This window comes from Cylas formicarius, unplaced genomic scaffold, assembly GCF_029955315.1.
Source record: "Cylas formicarius isolate icCylForm1 unplaced genomic scaffold, icCylForm1.1 PGA_scaffold_3__17_contigs__length_32017465, whole genome shotgun sequence".
Taxonomy (NCBI): Eukaryota; Metazoa; Arthropoda; class Insecta; order Coleoptera; family Brentidae; genus Cylas; species Cylas formicarius.
The window spans coordinates 8,002,847-8,028,320 of record NW_026844326.1 but is presented as its reverse complement, the minus strand read 5'-3'; the positions used below and the strand labels follow the sequence as shown (position 1 = coordinate 8,028,320).

General features: G+C 33.0%; 1 protein-coding gene across 3 annotated transcripts in view; it reads left to right on the top strand.

Moving 5' to 3' along the window:
* Window positions 1–749: 749 nt before the first annotated feature.
* Window positions 750–25,474, top strand: part of LOC132699437 (protein drumstick) — a 53,864-nt gene continuing 29,139 nt past the window's right edge. For all 3 annotated transcript variants that reach the window (XR_009618507.1, XM_060666143.1, XM_060666141.1), the window contains exon 1: window positions 750–885. The gene's annotated coding sequence lies outside the window, so the exon portion shown is untranslated. The remainder of the gene's footprint in view (window positions 886–25,474) is intronic.

Genomic DNA, 25,474 nt, shown 5'->3' with positions numbered 1-25,474 from the left:
TAAAAAATAATAAAAAAAAAGAAATTTGTTACTTCAAATAAGAGAAAAAAGATACCCAAAACCCTAATCGACGACGAAGTTGCTAAGGGAGTTTAACCATCTAAAGAAATATGTATAAAATAGCGGAAGATTGCGGCCATACTTGTAAGGTTTTTTAAAATGTAACTTTTGGAGCTGGATTTTTACATTTTAGATTTGTTTGTGTTTTGGATATATATATTCATGGTTATTAAATGTTTTTAACTGAGCCACTGATATTTAGTTTCATATATCAAAACCGCATAATATTGCAGTAGATGAAAACTTTTACAACGCACGGTTTTTGAAGGTAGTCAAATTCCGTCGCGCACCGAACATGCCCATTGGACACCATCCGTGCACTTCACCCCTTTCCACCGTACGAAATAATCTCCTAAACGTTAATTAAAGAAGTTAAAAGCACACCAATGGCATAACCACAGCAACACCTCCGGTAACCCAGTAAAAAACCGACTCATTTTAAAAACTTAATCAACCTTACGTCGCTTGTACCCGTTCGCACCTAATCCCCGTACGATATAAGGTCGAGTTTGCCGTCGCAGCCGAGCGGCTCCCTGTCTTTGCCGCAACGAAGCCGTGAACCTTACGTACCTGACGTTTAGGAGCCAATATATCGGTAGGCCGTACCTTTGGTACCGCGCGCGGGGCGACTCGGGCACCATCGTACCCTGTACAACAGACTACTTGATGCGAACCATTGGGCTACCATCTCTAGTTTGGTACAGAAGCTTTCGAAATCGTCTACAGCCTTAGAAGACTAGTAGTTTTGGGGCTTTCACTTTGAACGGAACGAAGTGCCATCGCAGTTCGCGAGTTGGTTGTTCTAACCCCGACGCATTATCGCAGGTTAGTACATGTTGTGTGTGTGTGTTTTTTTTAATTGTTTTATTGCTGTCGCTTCGGTTTTTGTTATCGGCGCCGCAAATGCGTTTGTTGGTTCAAAGAACGTACAGAGTTGGTCGTTTATTTAAAGGTGATGAAATTATTTCAAGGCAAAAACACGAAATTACCCAAAAATATAGCCACTTTTATAATAACATTTCTGAAGAACTTTGTCAATTTTCCTTTCAGCGGCATCTACTGTGAAACGAAATGTTTTATTTGATATTTATTTTCCGATTTACTGCAGTTAATTTTCGGAATATTTCACTTTTTGTGTTTGAAGTTCCTTTATAAAAGATTTCGAAATGGATATTTAGTTATGGGACGAGAATTAAATTTAGGTTGCAAAAAACGAGAAGTTAATGGCATTGTTATCTTAGGGCAAAGATTGCTACTGTTGTGATGGAAACATTGGCGTTTAGGGATGGTAAGAGTGGGGCGAGGAGTGTTGCCTGACTATGAATTGTTGTTGTGGTTACCATGTAGGGGGGAAAATAATTCAGGAGAGGGACAATAAATAATAGATCATATAACGCAGTAATGTTAAAAATGTCGTAATTACATTATACTTAGTTAAATTAAACACAAATCAAAAAATGAAATTCCAACTGTCAAGTTTTCTAGCTAACAGCAATATCCAAAAGCATCTTTTTGCTTTTAAAAAGTGACTTTTTTCACAAAAAAGTCGTAGTGCATTTCTAGTTTATCTATGCTTTTGAATATATAAAAATACCATTATCTATATGATGGTAAATCGGTAAAGATATTTAAAATATATTTAAAATTTTTTTTTTCAAATTACAATGTATTTAAAAGTATTTGAATACATAGTTGGAATTATAAATTCAATAGTTAACGGTAACGAAGTATAAGGATTATTTTTTTTTAATATTAGTCATCATCATCATAATGTAAATACAGAATTATTTATATATTCATTATGTAACACGTACAATGAAATTGTACACTGTACATTGTAGCATTTCCATATGCGCTGAATATAGCGGAAGATGATAAAATTACGTTGTATTTTTTAAATATAAACCTCTAACAATGTTTATATTTTATTAAGGGTATTAGGCCATTAGTCCATTTTTAATATTAATCCTGAGTGACTTGAGTATTAGTCCGTATTGTTTCGAATAATATCTTAATATTAATACTTAACGACGGTAAAAATTCAAGTGCGTATTATTATATTATTATAATAATATATATAAATACCTGTCTCGGCCTAGTATAAGTGTGAAGATTCTTCATAACTTTAGATGCAATTTTAAATATTAATTACAAGTATTTAAAATTTCATGGGTATTGAAATTATATTTGAAATACAAAAACATGTATTTAAAATTACATTTAACTACATTGAAATACTTTAAATACTTAACACCATTGCAGGTTGCATTTTGGGACTTATCTTGTTTTCTATTTGAACTACCCGTTTCTGCAAAATAATTAAATTATGTTATCCGCTTTTTTAATTATACTGATATTAATAAGATAAACAAGATAAAATTTATTTAAATGGTACAATTTTACAGCGGGCTGTAAACATTCAAGGGTATTTTTTTACAGTAACCGGTTGAATCCAAAAGCTAATTAAGCTAAAAAAATCTATTAAGTTTAAACTAACCGATTCTTTAACATTGATGTACAATATTTCATATTGAAATGCAATCTACTGGGCTGCCTGTATTTCTTCAAAAAAACAAAATTTAAAATGCCTGCCCCAGATTCGGAAATTTGATCATATTTAGGCGATGGAGGAGTCTGGCCATTCTCCAAACTTTAATATACTTATTTCATAGATATTCATAGACATATATTCGTTCGATCTTTCCAAGTAAAATTCAACCGAATTTAACCCCTGGTTTATGTAAATCTCAACCAAAGGTTATCATAAACTAGATTTACAACTTAGATTAGTCACTTCCAAACGAGAACCTGGGCAGCACATTTTTTACAGCAGCGATCGAACATCCACTTAAAATAGTGTCATCTTTCTCTTTTAGAATTTTTATTTGTTAATTCATATGTTACATGTCAGTGTTTTTTATCCTATTAACCATTTACTCATTGTTATTACTTTGCTCCTATCCTCCTCTTTCTTCAATGTGTTTGACTTCAATTTAATGTTTTCGAAAGATTTTTGTTATTTATAATAACTAAAATTATTAGTTTACCAAAAAAAAATTCTCTTCGTAAAAAGTCCTGCATGGTGAGAAAATAAATTTGAACAAGAATATTTGTTTCTTGGACATACAGGATAGCTTCAAAAAGTACCGGGTTTAAAATTCATAAAACAAGTTGGCCACGTCTCCAGAGTCGCGCAGACGTGCGTAAAGGAATTACTGCAATAATAGCCAAGAGAAAATAGTGGAACATATTTTCAAGTTTTTAAAATGTTCATTAACGCTAAACTTTTTTTCCAGAAATTTTCGAGAACCAAAGATAGCTAAAGTCTACCTTATTTTAAAATAGACATAAATTTGAGCCTCTTTTGTAAAAAGAAGTGATTCAGTCTCTTCAAAACATCTTACAGTAGTTGAAAAAAAAATTTGGTAGTTGGTTGTGGAGGTATAAGAAACATCCACATGCTGCCACTAGAAATTAATAAATAAATATAAAAATGAATAAATCAATCAATCAGATCTATTAAACAGAGAAACTAAACTAATGAATGTACGACAATTTTACGTCAAAAATATATCCATCTTAACATACTCAATACCACCTCTGTATGGCACTCTTCGGAGGTCCATTGGTATTGGAACATATAAGCTTTCTATTTTTGGGTCCAAAAATTGTGAATGTTGCCTAGTTCGATAAGGGAAATTAACTACCAAATTTCATTAAAAAAAAGTATGTAGATAGATTTTGGCACAAGGGAAACATGCGTCTCATTTCGGTATGTAGATAAATCGCCAGCGTTTATTTTTTAGGTTTTTTCTTAATCAATTAATTCAAAAAGTAAAAAGTTTTGTGTAAATTTATTGTGCGAATTATTAAAATTTTGCTCATGGTCAGGTTTATTAATTTGTGAAAATAAATACTCGAACGTTCTATCTTCTAGTGTCATAGTTACTTTTAAAATGATGCTGAGGAACAAACAGAAATAATTTTGGAGACATAGACATAGACATAGGTACTTTTTAAAGCCAACATATATATACTCTTGTGTAAAATTATATTCCCACCAAGAGAAGAGGATTTTTTTTTTGTAGTTATTAATTATAAATTTTCGCATTTGGTAAGACCTTGCGAATTCTAACTAACCAAAACTAATCAAGATATTTGGGGGGTTGGTTGTTGATCTTGTGGGTTACATACGAGCGAAAATGTTGGATAAACTCAGTTGTTCCGAGTCGAAATACCTCGCGACTATTTTGACGTACAATACGTTTTTTACGGCAAACGGGTCTGCACCAAGCGCGTCGAGCTAAGAAACGAATGAAAAAAAAACTAGGCCATATTAACTCGACGCGCAAGTGCGGTAATCATTCTCGTGGTTAAACAAGCAGCGCGCAGCACACGTCTCGACCCGAAAGCTCTCACTCTTTACGCCTCCGGCTTATTATCGGACAGAGCGCTGCCGGTGTTACGCCTATAACCTCGAGGAGCTTTGGTATTTCTGGGAATGGTGCGTGCGAGAGAAAGAGGTGGTGGCGGAGAGACAAAGAGCGCGGCAAATCGGTTCTTGCTGCTACCGGATTTACGCGAGGCGAGTCTAGATCGCGCCGGTGCATACCTTCCGACGGGTTGAGGTATGCGACGAACGCGAATGCCCACTAGGGCACCGTCGAACGCGCTCGACAGTCAATTTTATACGCTTTATAGGGGATTTATTGTTCTGGCGTTATTGTTTTCTGTTTTTAAATTTATTTTGTTCAGTCTTTAAGTTCCCAAATGGCGAAGTCTAGTTTTACGACTACTCAAGCTTGGCGATCCGTTGGAAATAAAGGGTTTTTCAATACCCAAGAGGTGTTATTTTGATTATCAAAGAAAAATTGCATTTTGTGAGATAAGCGGTCGGATGTTTATTTCAATGTAGCGATGAAGGCCTTTTCATGAAATTTGAACAAACATATTTGTACGTTGGACATACAGGGTTGCTTCGAAGGAGTTGGCTATATGGGTGATCCGATCTAACTGTTACTTCTTTATTTAAAATTTCTAAGATCTTAAAACTAGACTTTTTATTTTTATTCTTTGCATATTATTCATCCATTTTACTGGAAAAATAAAACCGAAAAGAATTTTATTATACGTTTATTAGAACGAGAAACAAATTTCAAATTTCCTGTTCCATGGTACTGAATCATTTGTCCAGGGTACCGACATAAAATAAATTTGAGTTCCACCATTTCAACTCCATGTTTGTAAACAGTACTTAGATTACGTACAGGGTTATTTTTTATATTTGCGTACCCACCAATAGGGGTTAACGAAAATCACATACATACACTTACAAAAAATGCATAATTTTTAAATGGACCACCCTATATAATTTTCTGTCATGATGCAAGATCTTCTCCCGATATCAGACATGTATACATTGTTGAGATTTGGATAAACCGTTCTTGAATTAAACTTTAAATTTTTGATTAAATAAACAGATGTTTAATCAAATTGGCTAGGCGTTCCGCAAATTCAATTCAATTCAATTACTCAGGGTTACTCAGAGAAAGAAAAGCTTCAAGTAATTAGTTTTTTTATCGATAAGTATTAATTAACCAATAATACTAAAAATTCTAAAGACCATAATATCAAACAAACCATAATAAAACCGATAACAACGATAATTAAACATAAATATAACATGAAATAAATGGCTATATGTTATATTTTATAATGAATCGTATTCAAAAGAAAGTCGGAATGATCTATATTGAGTATAAATATTCCATTCCATGCCATTATTTGGCTCAATGCTCGTATATTTTGAGGTTTGGTATTGTATTTTTTTTTTTTAATCCCAATAGAAAAATATCAAGAGGGTTTAAATACGAGCTATTAGCCGCCCGCTGGATTGTGCAATGTCTGCCTATCCAATTGAGGTATCCAGTAACTGGATGGGTTTTGTCGGACGATGCCCTATCTTCTTGCCATATTAATATAGGCCTTTCAAATAATTTCCAATATTACTTTTAATTAGATCTAAACATCGATTGCCTGACAGATATCCATCAGGAAAAATCGATTATTTGGTTCGCACGCTTTTGCATTAGTTTATTTTTCCGGTTATTACCTGTCAGGTTGCTTCATCAGTAAGAATAAGGTCAGGATGCTCTGTTATAAGCCTTGGCATTTCTCGACAAAATTGTAACTGCTGAATTTTATTTCTTTCAAATGAGCCTCGAGCTGGAATAAATTTGTATGGATGACATTTATAATATTTTAAAGGGTACTCAATCTTGTAGTATGACATTCCCAATTGTACGGCAACAATTGAGATTGAACTTCTAATTCTTTCCTGGAGGGATGTAGGGTATTGCGAGAATATATAATTCCATCGGTCCATTATGGAGATACGCGTCAACCGAAACGTTGAGATATAATTTAAAATGGAGGAAATGGAAATCCAAATAAATAGTTTTTTCTTTATTTGCTGAAACTTGGACATTTCAGTCAGTTATATTGCTGGCTTGTTTACCGAAACCGAAAGTTTATAGCACATAAAAACAATGGAAGTTCGAAACGCTTCAGTGTCATTTTTTCGCTAAGGTTGCGACTTGTTTAAGGATCTTTTAAAGTATTAACATGTTTTTTGATGTCATGGCTACCGCATTTTTCGGAAATCCTTACTGCCGCTTGTTACTTGCTACTTTTTAATCGACAGTATTTATTAATCGTGTAAGTCAGCCATCAGTATTTCCTAACACGCGTACATTTTGGTTTACCAAATCAACTGTTCGTTCATATTGTACTCAGTGTTGCGCAGGATGTGCCAAAAATCATTGGACAAGGAACCGCTTTTAAGTGATTTTTCTAATTTTTCCGATTTTAGGAATGTTTTAAATATTTGCCTATATTATTCATATTTTAGGATTGAACGTCTGTCATATTCGGCGCTATTTTAGCCTCAGTTAATTTTAAGGTTTAAAGTTAACTGTAAAGTTAAGAAATTAAAGCGTAATGAAAAAATGTTATTTAGGATTTGCTATGGCTTCGAATACACTGCACAATGTTGTCGGTTAGGTTATTATTCACGGTATTGTCTTACGGCAAGACTGCTATGTTCCGTTTCGCAGAGTTCCTTAAATGAGCGTATCGACACTTCATAATTGTACGCATTATTACTTCAAAAAGTTATATCCCACTAGTTTTTTACTGATGGTTCAATACTTCCATGAAATTATATCCACGAAACTTTTTTTGTTGAAAATGGCTTTTCTTGACCTTCCTATTTGAAATTGGTTGTTCTTTTGTATGGTATGTTCATAGATATAAGAAAGTGACCAATTGCTTTTGAATGGGATTATCCAAGGGTTGTCATTAACATACAATGCAACAAGATTATTACCTAAAATTTCGGAATTTAAATTCAAGTAAAATTGTGGTCCGTAATAGAAAATAATTTTATACCTACCTGTGTTTAATATCCTTTGGTTTGGTATACTACTTAGTTTAAGTTTATTAGTAATCATTCTTATTTCCTGTGTAATGCAATGAATCGTGTGCGAATTATGCAAAATATGTGCGAGTCTAGTGTATCTCAGGAGATGCTCCCGACCAAATGTAGAAAACACTATTCTATTGAGACTAAGCAAGTTATAAACAATGTTTATTTGACTCTCATTGAACGTGGTGCCTTCAAGCAAGCATCTTTAGAAGAAACGGCCACATTGACGAAAATTCCTACATAACTGGGTGGAAAATTGTGAATAATCCCATTTCAGCGAGGAAAAAAAAATCGATGCTGGCATTTTCTCGAGTGTAGATGAATTTGATATAATACGCCGCAAAATTTACCAATTATAGGAGGAACAAAGCGTGCCTACATTAGATATCTTAACTAGGAGTGTGTGTGTAGTTTGTGTAAGTGTATTCAACACATGGGTTTTAGATTTAAAAAAATTGACAAAAGGCAAGGCGGTGATAGCGATAGTGATACTGATATATTATGTGAATAATTTTAAGTAATTTAAGTAGGTAATAAAAATAATTTGTAATTTTATTTTAGATTTAAACATAAATACATACATAAATAAATAAATATTATTTAGTATCTTTCCTTACAAAACCCCAAATAATTAAAATCCAAGCAAAGTACGGACCTGTTCGGCCATATTTCATTCTTACAGCTTGCCCGGGTCTTTCCTTAATTCGTATCAGTTAGTCACTTTCTTATATCTATGAACAGATTTTACCTACAAGTTGTTAACGACATAAAATTGCAAGTTGTAAATAAGTTGTAAAGTTGTAAAATTTCGTGGGTGCGAAATAAAAATCTAAAAAATAAAAACTTAATTAATTCATGATTAACTATTAAAGTTATTTTCAGAGGTGTTAAAAAAAAAGCACTTTATACTTCAATACATTTTGGAGCAAGTTTTCCTATTGATCGAATTGTCTTTAGTATTGTTAATGTGTTGGTATCTTTGCTTATAAATTTCGTACTACAAGTAGAAGTCAAGTGAGGTTATATCTGGTGAACTAGGAGGCCACGTAGCAATCTATTTATTGTTGAAAATGGTTGTCAAAAATTGATATGTACCTCGGAAGTTGTGAGCTGGTGTGCCCTTCTGAGAAATGGAGATTTTGTCTACTCACGAAGTCAAAGTCATCTAGAAAACCATCCACAATTTCAGTAACAACCTCGGGCCTGTACTTGCAATAAATTTTCTCTTCATCAATAATGATGATTTATTGGGATATAGAGTCAAGAATTTGAAAATTTTGATTCGCCAGTTCACACAATATGAAAATGAAATATTGTGGCGACAAAAATTAAACAAAAGTCTTCTCTCTGCATCCCCTGGCAAAAATATCTAAGCTGATCGGAATTTATAAGGGCCAAATTTGCATTTTTTTTTTCATCTTTCGACAATATTAAAGGATAGGAGGTTAGAGTCTTTGATTATGTCTTGAATAGAATTGTCAAAATATCCGAGAACATCAATTTCCACGTCTTCACTTATAATAAAATTTTTCGTCTCCTTTACTGCATGCCAAACATGTCACATTTTTCTTGTGTAGAAAAAACATTCTTGAATAAGTGAACAATTACTATAACAATATTAATAATTAACTAACCAAAACTAATTTCTGGACAACTAATTTGGCGGGTGTGTCATTATTTTGCACAGCTTCTCGAATGTTTAGAAATAATGACACTTGCTAAAAGAAGGAGAAAAAGGGAAATAGAATTTTATTTCGCAACCACTCTCGGCTATCACCTCTAAAAGAGAAGATGTGCTAATAATTCGGTTATTTTCAATTTTAGGCTAATATTGCTTATGACATTTTTTGTTCTGTTGGCGAATTACGAACGTTAAAGTAAAAAATATATAGGGTGGCTCATTTAAAAAGAGCACGTTTTCTATGTATCTCTAATCATAACAAAGTTAAAATTGATGAACACTTAATTTTGATCACGGGGTATAGAAAAAACAATTTATATTTATATTTAGGCGTGACACCTTGCGACAGAATAAATTCAATTTGTTTTCAATAATATCATTGCTGGGAATAGTTACGAATAATATTCTCGGATTAGAATTCATTGATGTAATTTATTTGACATTTGCACTATCAAAAAGGCATGTAAGTATTTTTATATAAAATATTCAATGGAAACTTTAATATTTAGAGGATGTTGCTATTATTGAACAACCCCAACCTAAGAACTGCGGATACGTTATTGTTATTATTCTAATAACAGGATTTTCTGGATACTGAGTTTTGGAATGAAGCAGCCGATTTCCTGCGGCACATAAGTGCAATCTGAGCAGACATTACGAAAGAAAAGTCAGTTGGCAACAAAAAATGGGAGATGATTTACAACCTTAAATCATAATCGCTCGTCTCATCCCGCCAATAAAGACGGATTTTTATAGATAACCCACGTTAAATTATAAACAAAGAACGCCCAGCGCGCCATTTTGAACGGCATTTCACAAAGCGAAGCCGTAAGTCATTCAAATTTCAACACGCAAAGGTATATAATTACACCTTTCATTAACACTGTTTGTTTTTAGCATAGATAAACTTTATAGACAAGGATTTGTCGTGACGATTTCCGAGAATGCCGCCATTTAAATCGTAAACTTCAAACAGGGGACAGTGTTCGTCTGCCGTGCCATATATCGTCGCCTATTTGAATAAGATGATAATAAACTTTTGCTCTTTCCGACGCTGTACACACATGCATTATATTATTTCCAGTTCGACAAATATTGAAATTGCGATAACATTCTTTCACAAGAATACCAACCTATCTTCGAAGAGTCTTTTGTTTGAACGACGCATTTTTAGACCGATACTGTTTGGTAAGCAAACAGCACCATCATGTTCTGATCCTGATACCTACGTTACGAATCCCAGATACTAGGAAAATTATAGCATGTCTTAAGATTCGTTATTGTAATTAAATTTTCTAGTCTTAAGATATCCCTGTTGGTTTGGTGATGACAACTAAATATTCTAAATAATTTAGACTTAATCAATATTTAATACAAGTGCTATTCGATTTAGGGTAATGACATTGAAACATAATATCTGTTTTTTTTGGTTAAATACCGTTTTAAATTGGCCATTTCTAAACAGATACAACTTGATAACATCTAAATAAAAAACTCAAAACACCAACATTCAAAGTTGCAAAAAAAACAGTATTTTTTAAGAAATAAAGAAGAAATCTAGACCGCTTGGAATAAAGAAATATTTATATATGAGTGCGACAAATAAAATAACTGCTTCGCATTCTTCCCCACTAAAATCATGAGGTGTTCTCGTTTTTTAATGACAAACAACCGAACATTTTTTTTGTCAATAGACATACTAAAAAAATTATTATTATTAGTATTATTATTATTTCATAAAGCTCTTAATATAAACATTTAACAATATTTTTAATAAATTAATATTAAAAAATTAAATTTTGCTGTTGTTGATTTATTTTTATGGTTGAAATAATAGGCGCAAATGTATATTATCACGTCATACAAATGATAAAATAATTGAACAACTTTCGTTATTATATGATAATACTTAATAATAATAAATCTATTAAAATTAAAAGTAAAACGTAATTTGGTATAAATTAACGTAAAAGCATTAAACTGTTTGTGAACTTACGAATATTACCCAACAGCTATTACTACGATAATAACAAAAATTATTCTTCTTACCTGTAACAAATTCTCTATTTAACAACATATAAGTTAATCACTTCATTACACTTTTTCTTATTTGTAACTATCCAGTATTTTGCAAGTGAACATTTTTGTAGACTGTGTAATACTTCGTATACTGAGAGGTCAAGAATTATATGCTCTTGGTGCAAAATATTCTACATAACGTTGTGAAACTCTTCGTGATACGTAGCTAAATTCGAAGGTAGTATTTGTTCTTGTTGGATAATTGGTGATTTTCTAATTCAACTTCATGTTTCCTTTATTTATTCTTTTTATATTTCTAAACAATGAAGTTTTTGAAGTTCCAATATTTTTGTCCCTTGCAAAAGTCGGTCTGTGATTCTTTTGTTACCATATATTCTTTTTAAGTGGCATTTTTGCGTCTTACTCAAGGCCTTTGAGTGTGAGTAAGGCACTCCACCCAATTCTAAAATCCCATGGGATGGGATAGGTGGGAGTAATCTTAGATGAACATTTTTTAAAAATTTCTTAAGATATCTAAATCTGGGCAGCAGACCCTGCATCTTGTTTAATGCACTATATGTAATTCTTATCTACTGATAGTTCTTAAGTCATTAATTGAACCTGTTTCCGGAATTTCTTCTGTATTGCCTATTTTTAAAGGACTTTATGATTTTAAATTTTTAGCTTAGTTTAGTTTTCAATTCTTTACAAGTATCTGCTAGTTTTTAGTTCAGACAACTCATTTATATATACAATAAAAAGTAAAGAACCTTATACAGTGCCCCGGGGAATTTCAAAAACTATTTATTTTGGTGTCTTAACATATTGTTTGTAAAATACGTTTTAAGAAGTTTTCCAGTGAAAACATACTTTTCCAGTTTTGGTAACGGAATTTGGTGTGAAACGGTATTAAACGCTTCAGAGAGGTCAACAAAAATGCAAAGAATGGATTGACTGTTGTAAAAAGCATATGTTATTATTGAAGTACGCACTGAGCATCTGATAAGGCATTACATTTTGTAAAGACACGTCATTCTTATATTCCTTGGTGTCTTCTCGAAAGCAAAGAAAAAAAAATACAGACAGTAGTGATACTGGCATATAGTCCTCGGCGTTGTTTTTCTCGGCTGATTTAAATAGCTTTTCCCGTTTTGCAAATCAGTTTTCTTGAAAAAACAGATTTATTAAGAATGTAAAGTGCTGAAGTATTCCAAATTTTATTTGTTTTATTGTTTCTGTTTCTGTTATAACTTCAAAATTTTTCCTAAATGTTTTACTTGATCAGTGCAAAGTGCTATAATGCCTATTAAATTCGTTAGCAATATGTTTTTTATATGACAGGACAGACATTTATTTATATTATCGTATTTGTAGAATAACAATAAGTTATCATTTAATTATTTAAAAAAATAACAACATCTAATATACAATGTAAGAGAAAAAAAAACAACTCTGTCCTGATCGCTGTCGATATTACTGATTAAATGGGTAGTCATGGAAATAATTCAATTTACTCTAATTGAATATATTTATAATTAATGAAATCTCCAAAGATTGAACATTTATTTCAACCATTTATATTAATTTACCGTTCCTGCTCAGACTAGGATGGCATTTTATATTTCAAGAGATTCCTGAAAAACTTTTTATATACAGGGCATTTTAAAACAAATGCGCGAAACTAAACCCATTCTTGGTTTAAAGGGTAGTTTGTAATATATACGATGGATCAAAAGCCAACCATTATGGAGATATCGCGCTACAAATATGACGCTAAAATAAAGTTTTTATTTTTTACGTTAAAAACGAAAATAGATAGAATACTAAAATTTTTTGTTCAGAAAGTTTTTGCCTTTAGACTTTGCTTTAAATTGGCTGGAGGAGGAAAAATTTGTTTCTTTCCGCTTGACGCTGAAACTGCACTTTGAAATACTACTTTTTTTTTCGGTTATATACCATTTTTAGAAATGTTTATTTGCATGAAATTGTTAGTAGCGATAGCTGTGGCTAAAGTGTAATGCAATGTCAACGAACGATTAATCACAAAGTAACTTCTAGTTAACCATTTACCCTTAACATCTCAAATATATAGAAAATTTGAGAAATAATACAAAACAATTTCTTATTTTAGTTATCTGCCATTAGAATGTTTAAAACTATCCTGCTAGAAATAATTTTATCTTATTGTATCTGGCACACTCATGTGTAAAAATAAAGTCAACAAAACAATACTTGAATTCCCTATTTAATAAATATTTGGGAAAAAATGATGTGAAACTCAAGTCCAACAAAACCGACTTTCCGTGCACATTTTTTTAACTACAAATGAATTGCTTATACTACAAAGAATGAAACGGGTTTAACAACGTCTCTCATTATGCTTAGCAACTTGACTGTCTTTAAACATTAGCAACGGCTTCATCATCGTCGATAATTTAATAAAATAATTACTAATAATTAGAGAACAAGGCGTAAAATTAAAATTACAGCGTACATCGGTTTTTGTTCGCTCCTGCTTGATAGCACGGGGAGGCAAGTTGGAAGCAATAACAAAAACAATTGTGCAATTAAAGGTAACCGCAGAAAATTGCTTAGTAATTATCTACGCTTTAAATAAATTGATTGTGCAGATAATCGTACTGACGTGAAAGAAATAAATATTCTTAATATTAGACCAAGGAGACTGGGGTATTATGGCGGAAAATTGTATTCTCGTTTTAAAACCTTTCAAGCGTAGTTACAAAAATATTTTCAACAAATAACAAGTAATTAACTAGTGTATGTAATTTTGTCAGAATATTCTATAAAATGTTCATCATCATTCACATTTACCTCCATCTTTGTCACCAAAGTTTCCAAAACTAACCAAAGTTAACATGATCTGACTGGTTCTACTGATAAAAAATCCCATGGAGAGGAGTTATCACACACATATGCGTTAAAGAATATATTATGCGTTATTATCGCTGTAATTGTTATGTTACAATATTAAGTAAACTCTAAGAAAAAAAAGGTTTTTGATAATTTGTAGTTAAGCATATAAACAACGGAGCTATTGTGCTACCTCTGATCAACTCCAATAGCATATTAGTAGGGAGAGTATGGAAAAGATTTTTTTCTACTCCCGTCTGTAAAATACCTAATTACCCACCGATTTAGCGTGCGGGAAGCGTCACTTCACCACGTCAGTTTCGTTTCCCATGAATCCAAGCCACTTCGAACATTTCCGGGATTTTACCGCACGGATTTGGGAGCAATCGGATGTTTTCGGAGATATTTCCCACGCTTTGGATTTTGATGTTTGTCAATTCTGACGGACATGTCAGTGAATGTATTCGTGTTGTTTTGCGAAAATGTACCCAAAAACTAACGGTCGTAGAAAAAGTATAGTATGCAACAGGTTCGGTAACCTTTTTTACTCACTCGTTTATTAAAAACTCGCTCCGCTGCGCTCCGCTCGTGCCAAATAAACTCGTCAGTCAAAAGCTCAGCGTTAGCGGTTTTGTATTGGAAAGTAAAGCTTTCACCCTCGTTTGCGGGTTTTATCAGAACACTGAAAAGTAAGTAGAAGACGATCTATCAAGAGCGATAAACATTCAATGATGTATATACTTGCAATAATAATACCTTGTAACCCGGTATGTATCATGCCCCAAAATTTTGTTCCATGTTTTATTTTTTAATTAATATATAACTTACATATTTCACGTGATAACTAGTGGTTACAATGATTCTGTACAACTAGCAAAACTTTTCATTTTTCAATAAAAAATCACCAGTTCTTAGAGTTTTTTCTCTATTTGCTCTGTTTTTATGCAGGTATCGAAATAATAATAATACATTCATTCTACCACATACGCAAACACATCGTAAAACAGAGTTTTGTGAAAGGGAGCAGTTTTCACAGTAGGAACAGTTAAATACTGATTTGAAGGTATATTATATTCATATATTCATGAAAATAGCTGCATATAGCTGCAGATAGCCCAGGTAGCTAGTCTAAATACTCTTTATACTAGTATATCTCCCACAGATTAGTTCGTTTGTAACCTGATTAAATCTGTGTTACGAGAAGATATAAGCAATACAGGAACATACGAAAATTGAGGCAGAGTTAAGTTATCTTTAGAACCAATAACTGTGCATTTCGTTTCTGAGTTGTTTAATTATAGCTTATTTGGAGACAGCCATTCATAGAAATGCTATATTTCGATTTTATCTTTAGTAGCTATTTCGGCGCAATCCATCCCATGTCATCGCCAAATAAATCAACAAATCAGTAATTTATATAAATAATGAATAAAAGCGGGTCCGACACCCTTCCTTGAGGCATATTAAATTTGCTATCCCTATTACCAGAAATGTTATTTTTAATCTTAGTCTGATGAGAACAATTATATAAAAAGTTCCTCATCCATTCTACTCTTTAATGTCATATAAAATTATTTGTGTAATAAGAAATAGTGAAATAAATCAGGAAATTGTGTGTAAATATGATGTTGAAAGTTAAACTTAACTAATAAAAGAGTTTGTATGGTAAGTCAAAAGCCAGAGCACTAACGACAAAAATATCATTATTCCGAAACACTATAGTTCTCGCCTTCCACTTGATATAAAATACGTTATGGTTTCGTTACCAACCTAACACACAAAAACAGGTTTAATTTTCAATCCAAAACTCTGAAATGACATAAAATAAATTAGCCCAATAAAAGTTTCTATACAAAAAACGAGAAGTAGGCATACCTGCCTTCTTCACAAGGAAAATGAGCGTGCATATAATAAGCATAAATTGAAATTCAAAAAAAGTCCGGAGGTAGTAGACGCATAAATAAGAGGTATCAGGTTTCCTACCGTTTGGTTTTGTCAAAGGAGTCAAACAAAGGGTACCGACAGCTTTTTTTTTGTCTACCAAAAGGTGGAATAATAATCGGGTCCATAAAAATTCTTTTCAAAACGGGTAAACAACATGATGACTAAATATAAATTAACATCCTGACACTAAATTTTTATAATTTTACTATCTATCAGGTGAAACGGAAATATACTAACACTATAGAGTAGCAAGTCAAGTTTCAACTTAATTTATTACTACTATTCTAATTCTAAATTTGGTAAGTGCATACACTCATTCTCAATTGACTTTCAATCTATTTTCAATCTAACCCGTATTTGATCGACGTTTCGGCAATTTTATTGCCTTCTTCAGGACTCTCAATCCGATGATACATACTATTATTTATTTTTAAATTTTTCAGTTGTAAAATGTGTTTTATATAAAAAATATTAAAACTGTTCTGTTATATTATGGTCAGAGTATTAGTGGATTTAGTTTTTCACAAAATGCAAGAAAAAAAAACGCTATTTATAGTTAGTTTTTTATTAACTTAATCTGAGTTAATGTCCATTACATGGAGAATTTCCTTTGTTATGGACGACAATAAGTCAGAAAACCGGGTGGATAAGTATTTAAAAATAACATTAGTAATAAATAAAATAAAAGTATTTAAAATGACACTTAAAAGACAAATATCTTACAAACACATCTGTTGGGTATATTTATTAATTTTTCTTGTCTTCTTCAATTGAAGAAATATTTTCTTCTTTTTCTATTTGAGCTAAATATTCGTCAAGATGGAGGTTCATCGTGGAGAGAGATATGAATGTCTGTATATTGTTTTTCTGCTTTTGGAACTGGTTTGCCTTTGCCACCTTTCCTCTACCATATACCTCTTTCCTCTTTTGTTTTTTAACAAATCAGTCAAGGTTCTTTAATAATACTTGTAACTTTGGCAACACTTGTTATGAAAATGTTTTGATTTATAACAACCTCTATTGTGAAAGACGAGATAAAAGTGTTAATCATTTTAATGAAATATATTATGATCCACAAGTGTCCGGTTCACGAAATGTGGATTTTTATACTGTTATATCAATAATTTTTACATATCTGGACTATCGCAAAATGTGTCGAAATGAGTTAATTATTATCATTAGAAACGGCGTTAGCTCCTTCGCAAATTTACATAAATATTTACTTTGCCGAGAACAAATTCTTCGAAGGACGCTCTGTATACATGAAACAAGCCATTGATTCCACTTTTATCCAAGAGATGTTGCTAGATGCTGTAGACGTGTATTATGCCAGCACTATATTCGTTTAAAATTTAAAGTTACATCTCTCGAAAAGAATAGACCGCTAATAGACCTGTTAATGCTCCACAAATTTACTCCTATCAAAAATTGCACTAAGAATACCAAGGGAATGCAAGACACAGGGCTCTATTGGGTATTGACCACGTTCAAATCAACAACATAACAATCACCACACTACAAATAGTATATTATGCAACAAGTGTATCTTAAAAAGTTTACCATATTATACTTTTACTACGACGGTTGGATGTTGGGTACATTTTATAAGGTTGTTCGGAAAGTCATTTCATTTTTTCCCGTCAGAGGACTTAATTACGTTTTTTCGAAACCAACTTCACACTTAAGCCGCATAACCATTATATGTCTTGAGAGCTGATATTGCAAGGCTTGTGTGTGAAAAAGTTCTATTAATTCTACGCAGTAGTTTTTGGTTGGTGCCCTTTTAAATATGGAGAGCAATAAGCAGCATTTTCGTCATATTTTACTTTTTTACTTCAGAAAAGGTCCAAGCGAAAAAAAAATTGACGGATGTGTATGGAGAAGGCGTGTTAACAGTACGCCAGTGCTAGAACTGGTTTGCAAAATTTCGATCCAGCAATTTTGATGTCGAAGATGCACCACGGTCTGGAAGGCCGGTCGAAGCTGACGAAGATGCGATAAAGGCATTAGTTGATGCAAATCGGCGAATAACCACACGAGAGATCGGTGAGAAATTAAATTTGTCGAATTCGACTGTTTATGGCCATTTGAAAGGCATGGGCTTAACCTCGAAGCTCGATGTGTGGGTGCCCCATGTCCTTACGGAGCGAAATTTGTGTCGTCGCGTTGACGTGTGTGATTCGCTCCTCAAACGTCAAGAAAATTATCCATTTTTGAAGCGGATTATTACTGGGGACGAAAAATGGGTTGTATACAACAATGTTAAACGCAAGAGGTCATGAAGCAGAAAAGATGAACCGGCTTAAAGCGTGTCAAAAGCCAATATTCACCAAAAAAAGGTGATGCTCTCCGTTTGGTGGGATGTCAAAGGAATCTTTTTTTTTGAGCTTTTGCCGGACAATACAACGATTAATTCAGAAGTCTATTGTCATCAACTGGACAAATTGAATGATTCACTTAAAGAGAAGAGGCCCGAATTAATCAACAGGAAGGGTGTAGTGTTCCACCAGGATAATGCGAGACCTCACACAAGTTTGGTCACTCACCAAAAACTTTTACAACTTGAATGGGACGTACTGCAACATCCACCATATTCTCCAGATCTGGCGCCTTCCGACTACTATTTGTTCCGGTCCCTGCAAAATTTTTTGGATGGCAAAACCTTTACCTCAAATGAAGATGTCAAAAACCACCTGAACCAGTTTTTTGCCAGCAAGGACCAAAACTTTTATGAGAGGGGAATTATGTTACTGCCAGAAAGATGGCAAAAGGTGTTGGACCAGAATGGCCAATATATAATTTAATAAAATATTTATTCATTATACGAAAACTGTCTTTCATGTTCCCCAAAAAAAAACGAAATGACTTTCCGAACAACCCAATGTATTCACTGAAATGACCGTCAGAATTGACAAACGTCAAAATTCAAACTGTGCGGTAAAATAAATAGTTAATAAATGAATAGGTCTTTATTTTCCAGCACAATTCTATAAAATTATCAACTAGACTAAAAAAAATGGGTACCAGAAAAACGCATAAAACAGTGTTTTTCATCTTAAGCGGAGAAAATGTATACTATTGTATATATGTAAATGTATGTAAATTTAATAATTCTGAACTAAGCAAGTAAGTTTGAATTATGGATTTGAATTGATTTTTGAAGCATTCAACTTTGATTTTTAATACTACATTTTATATTGTTGTTTCTCTTAATACGAATGACTGTTCTGCAGTTGATGAACACTTTTCTGTTAAGAGAGAGTATTTTAAGGTTTTTTTTAACAGTGACTTTACTGATTTGAAACGAAAATTCTGTTCTGTGTCTTGGAATTCTGAACCTATGAATGCGGTTATTACTATTAAAATTTTCTTATATAGATAGGTTGGCTTTTTGCTGAATACGTTTTCATGAAACATCCACGCTCCACAAACGAGTCTTAGACATAAATTTTCCACTACCTGAATTCTCCGGAGGATGAACTAGCAATACTAAAGATACGTAGAATTTTTTTTATTTTTTTTACTTAAATATTGCCGTACCTGATATATTTGCTTTGGTTAAAATATGTCAAGGTCTGTAAGCTGGTAAGAGCTGTCAAAGGTCAATCCAAAGTTTCTATCTTGTAGGATGGGTCGAATACTTTCGTAATCGGTCTTGTTCGCGGAGTTTTTTTACTTTTCTCTATTACAAAGGTTATATTAGTTTTTTTTGTCATTTATCTTGAGAGAATGGTTACTTGCCATTTTAGAATACTAGATAATATCTCCGATAACATCCGATCGCTCCCAAATCCGTGCGGTAATATCCCGAAAATGTCCAAGGTTACTGCATAATTAGGTGATTTACAGAAGGGCATAGAAAAAGAACATGGAAACAATTTTGATATAAGTTTCATAGTCAATATTTTGAAGAACATCTTATATTTTTGTCTAGCAATTAAAGATTTACATTCCGACATGGCACTCCCACATATCAATGGCATTGTACTTTTAGAACAGTAAATGGATATCTAACACAAGATATAACGTGGTCCTCACTCCGCGAGCAGCAGCCGCGCCATTTTAACACTTCGAATTCGGTGCGGAAACTTTTCCAAAACAACCGACCCATTTAATTGCGGCCTGCAGTACCAATTCGTATCTCATTGCCCTACTGGTACCACCTATCCGCGAAACTCCACGTTAATACGCCACGCGGACGGCAAGCGGTGCATTAATTGGGTACCGCGGTACCCAGTAGCCGGGACGCGATTGTTTCACCACTGTTACATCCAATAAAATCGGTCAGATGGGTCCCCACCACTTGGCCCGCGTAACCAGTAGCATCGCAGCGGGGTACCTGTCAAAGACAAGTAGCGAAGTGGAGCTCAGCGGCGATGCAAAAGTCGAACATTGCAGGCGTATGCCGTATTATCGCGTATTAACACTCAACAGTCTGGCGGATGCACTCGAGTGACCCCAACTATATGCGATCACGAGTAATCGAGATGTATTTGTTTCTGACCGAATGAGAAAATGGGGTACAAAAAAAATCGGTTCGCAAGCAACTGAAGTTTGCCTGTGATTGTATTTGGTTTATTGGTAAACAATACAATTAATTATTGAAAATAATTTAAGTCACAAAACTTGCAGCGTACTTTTCGACGCAAGTTGTAAAGCTTATTATATTTAGCCATTTATATAGTTTAAAATTAGCTTAAAATAGGATGAATTAGAAGACACACTTTTTCAACGTTTGTGTTCATAGAGTTTAAAGTTTATTTATTTATTCGTATAAATATTGAAGATACAAGTAATACAGTAATTTTTTTTTTCTTCTTCTAGTTAACAGGTACAAATGCACAGCAAAGCCCCTAATTTTACTCTATTTATATATTGGACTTAATTTAAACTAACAGTCAATTAATTTACATTTTCTTTGAATTTTTTATATTAAATATTTATGTAAATTGGTCAATTTTTCTATTTATTCATATAATAAATTATTGGTATTATTATTATTATTATTAATATTAAAATAACCCGAAGATTCTTATTGAAGATCCACATTGCGATCAAAACGTTAAATAAAACATAAAAATTTAAAGAATTTGGATATTTTTGAACAACCTCAACTCAAGAACAACTCAAGTATATAAGGTTGAAGAATAAAAAGAAACTATTATAAATAAAAATATAACAAGAAAATCTTCATTAATAAGATATAATAAAAAAATAATATAACTGATACAAGATAAATAATAATAAATATAAATAAGGGTCTATCGATCATCTCTCTCTTGTCCGTCTACCCCGGAAGAGTATGGTGTCTCAATTACTGGGATCGTAGTTTTCCATTCTTCTCTGTCTTTAGATACAAGAGAACCTTCCTGCAGATCATGACTAATGATTTGCTTGGTTTTTTCCACCTAGCGCGTCGGAACCCCTCCTATTGGTCGTTTGCCATTGATTTTTTCCTCCACAATAATTTTTTCATGCCTATTCGTTCTTCTCGAAGTATGTCCAAAATAAATCTCTCATTTAATACATACATTTAATACAATATTGAAGAGTATCGGTCACACAATGCGGTCATGTTTCAATTTCGATTAAGACTTAGATAGCGCTTCGTTGGCTTTCACTCTCCAAAAGCAAAATGATCATGTGTCGCCAAATAAGTTTTATAAGTACTAGAGACAGGCTCGTCAGCTCTTTGGCATCCTTGTTCCTATTCGAAGAGAAGCTCTGGAAATAATTTTATGCGATTTAGATTGCAATGAACAATTATATATTAAAATACTCGATTATGCAATGATCAAATAAATGTCAGCTTCATTGCAAACCACCTCGGACGTTTCCGGTACTTTAGTCACGGGTTTGGGAGCAATCGGTTGTTTTCGGTAGATATTAGACATGGTAGAGAATATATTCGTTCTGTTTCGCATAAATGAATTCAAAATTAAACATAAACTCCTTGACACGCGTTTCACTTCAAATCAATGTGTGGCTAAAGTGGCCTTTGCCAAAGTTGTTGCCTAATATTCTATTTTATGCAAAAATTTTCCAATAAATAAGCATAAACTACTTACTCCCTGATAAAAAGTAAACATAATAAAAATTTACGCTATATCTTGAACTAAACATCATCATGCAGTTTTTGAAATATTTTGGAAATACATGTTTATTTTCTGTTTCTTCGACGCAATACCCAGGACAAAAAATATAATGAACAAAAATTAATTTTAAAGTTTATCCATATTTCGCAAAAAGGTTTGTAACAAAAATTGCGAATGAGTGATAAATTAACAATGACCCATTTACCCTGGGAAGTTCCACTACTCCATTAACATTTTCGAAATTAATATTCATGAGCAAAAACTAATTAAATGTTTATCGATACAATGCACTTGATATTTTATATTCGCGCCTGTGTGGGCGGCGAGTACTTCATTGACCTTGCATATTAATCATAAATCGCGGTTCATAACCTGCGTTAACAATGTTTTAAATTTTTGTTTTTGTTTAATGTAATTTGGCCATGAACATTTTAAATTGAAAGAAAAATTCGTATTCTTGAATAAATTTGTGGTCAGCCTAACATATTCAATTAACTAATTAACAAAGATGATCTTTGGGTGGACATTTATGACTTTAGTCGTTATTTTTCCGGTTGTTGTTGTTGCGATATGTTTTTTTTCATTTTAAACAAGTTGTCACTAAATTTAATTAAGATTAAGTTTGATATTTTGTTGGTTGAATGGCGAGCTATAGTTCTGTCGATACATGATCTGTAAAGCCTTGCAAAGTATTGAAAACATCCGACTGCTCCCAAATCCCGAAAATGTCGGAAGTGGGTCACATCAGTGGGACAAGAAACTCACGTGGCAAAGTAACGCTTTGCGCAAGCTGGATCGGTTTATAATTAAGTATTTTACAGAAGAAAGGAGTAGAAAATAGTGTATAATGCAACAAGTGCGGTAAAATCTCCGCATAATATACTTTTTCTATGAACTTAAATTTTTGGGTATATTTTCGCAAAATAACTCGACTTCATTCACTGACGTGACCGTCAGAATTGACAAACGTCAAAATTCAAGGCGTGGGAAATATCTCCGAAAACATCCGATCGCTCCCAAACCCGCGCGGGAAATTCCCGGAAATGTCCGAATGGTTTGGGATCCGTGGGACAAAAAAACGTGGTAAAGTGACGCTTCCCGCACGCTAGGTTGGTGTATAATTAGGTATTTTACAGAAAGGAGTAGAAAAAATATTTTACATTATCATAGCAATGGGATGAAAAAAATAATGTCTACATTAAGGATATTCCTACATTCAAAAATACATAACAGAAAGCTCCAGTTAAGTATTATTCAGTTACTGCACTTAATAGTCAATATAAAATCTCTGAATATTAAATAATGTACACTCTAAAAAACGTTGCAAAATAAAAAAAACCTAATGATTTTATTATTATTAAATATCGTTTTGTTCAATAGGTGCTTTTTAATAAATCAATAAGGCGGTTTATAATTTCTTCTTGCAACTAACATGTGCAGGATATTTTTTTTTACTCATTCTCATTAAAAGCAAAGGATTGTATACATTTGAATTGAAAAGGGAAGCATTCAAATCATAATGACACAGATAATAAAAAAAAACATATTATTTTTAATGTTTAAAGTAACAATTTAAACATGCCATCCATTTAATATAAAGAGGACATCACTATAAATTGTAAAGAAATTGCTACACTATCATAAGAGTAAAAAGTCCTATTTTTGGAATTTGAATTAAATTTGCTGCGACTTTGAATTAATTATATTAATGACAGATGTTTACACACATTAAAAAAGAAAGAAAAACCGACTTTTAAATCCTACAATAAAACTAGCCAATTATACCTAATTGCCTTTACTTAGGTTTTGGTAATAAAATGAAAGGAAATTATTAAAAATATTTAGGTATGCTCTTTTACCCATCCTTGGTTGCGCTATACTAAGGCTTAATGTTATCTAGTACAATGCAATATACAATACAATATACTACAAATTTAAAAAATGGACTACTAGTAAAATTAACAAGAAAACGCAAACGGCGATCACAACAAAACAAGCAGACTACCGAGAAGCAGAACACAAATGCTAGTGACGGTTTTATCCCTTTGTTCTATTGGCTGATAACAGTCACATGACAGTAGATCTTTCGAGTTTAATGTGTTCATCTTATTATTATAAGAGAACGGCAAAACGTCCTTTTGTAGTAAGCGAGTAATAATTTGTTTTGAACATAATTTTGTTTAAAACAAAAACGCAATACACTAAATATAGTAACAAGAGGAAAATCGTCGATGTTTTAAAGTGACTAGCTTATAAACAAATCAATATCAAATTCTTTTCATTGTAGAAAAAAGTTGATTTTTTACAGGTGATTTCTTGAGCCTTTTAAAAGCCATTATTCTTCTGTTATTGTAACATTTTATATACTTATTCTTATTTACATAATATTTCGTTTGATTAACCGTTTAGTATTTTTTAAATTTATTTGTATAAAAATTTGATAATCCGGATTTTTTGATAGTGATTTAATCGATCCGGATTATGGGGTCTCTACTGTGGTGGAAAGTGTGTTCGGAGATCAACCCTTTCCTTGACGAGTGAGTAACTATTCGAACTCTTTGACTTTGGTCTGTGGCACGAATCGAAACGAATAAAAAAAAGCGCGAATGCTATCGACGCACCGACCTTTCCGTGTCTCCATCTCTCGGCCGGTATCTCTCTTCAAGGTGAATGATTTGCAGACACAATGGAAAGATAAACGATGCCATTTGCATACGCGTGAGAAACGAATATCTAACATAGACGTAGCCGACGCACAAGGTGTATCACACTTTGTGTTCGGACGTGAACAGATTCACGGCGCGTCTCTGATCGATACCATCGCATTTTAATTTGACCTTTGTCACACGTCACACGAAAAAAAGGCGAATCAAGACGGAGGGCATTCGATCGAAAGTAACATTATAAACCGCACCCTTTTATATAAACATGAATGTCACCCGAGAAAATAACATATATTTATGCTAATAAAAGGACGACGGTTGCCCCGCCTCTCCATTGTGTTGGACCCCATTGATATTCACCATTGTTTAAATATTGTAGCCGATCGTTTTTTTTTCTCAATAACGTTCCATGTAGGAGTCGGGGCTATTATGAAGTTACCCGCGACGCCGCGAAATCGTAATCGCACGCGGCAAAACGACAGAGAGACTTTTGGTTGCATAATTGAGTTGCCTGACCTTTCGATGGGTGCGACAAAATTGTACTGAAGACGGTTTGGTGACGCGACGTACCGCATGGGAACATGCCTTTAACGAATAATCAATTAAGAGGGACATTCGGTCCTTCCCTGCTTTCTGGAGAGGATTGAGGATATTT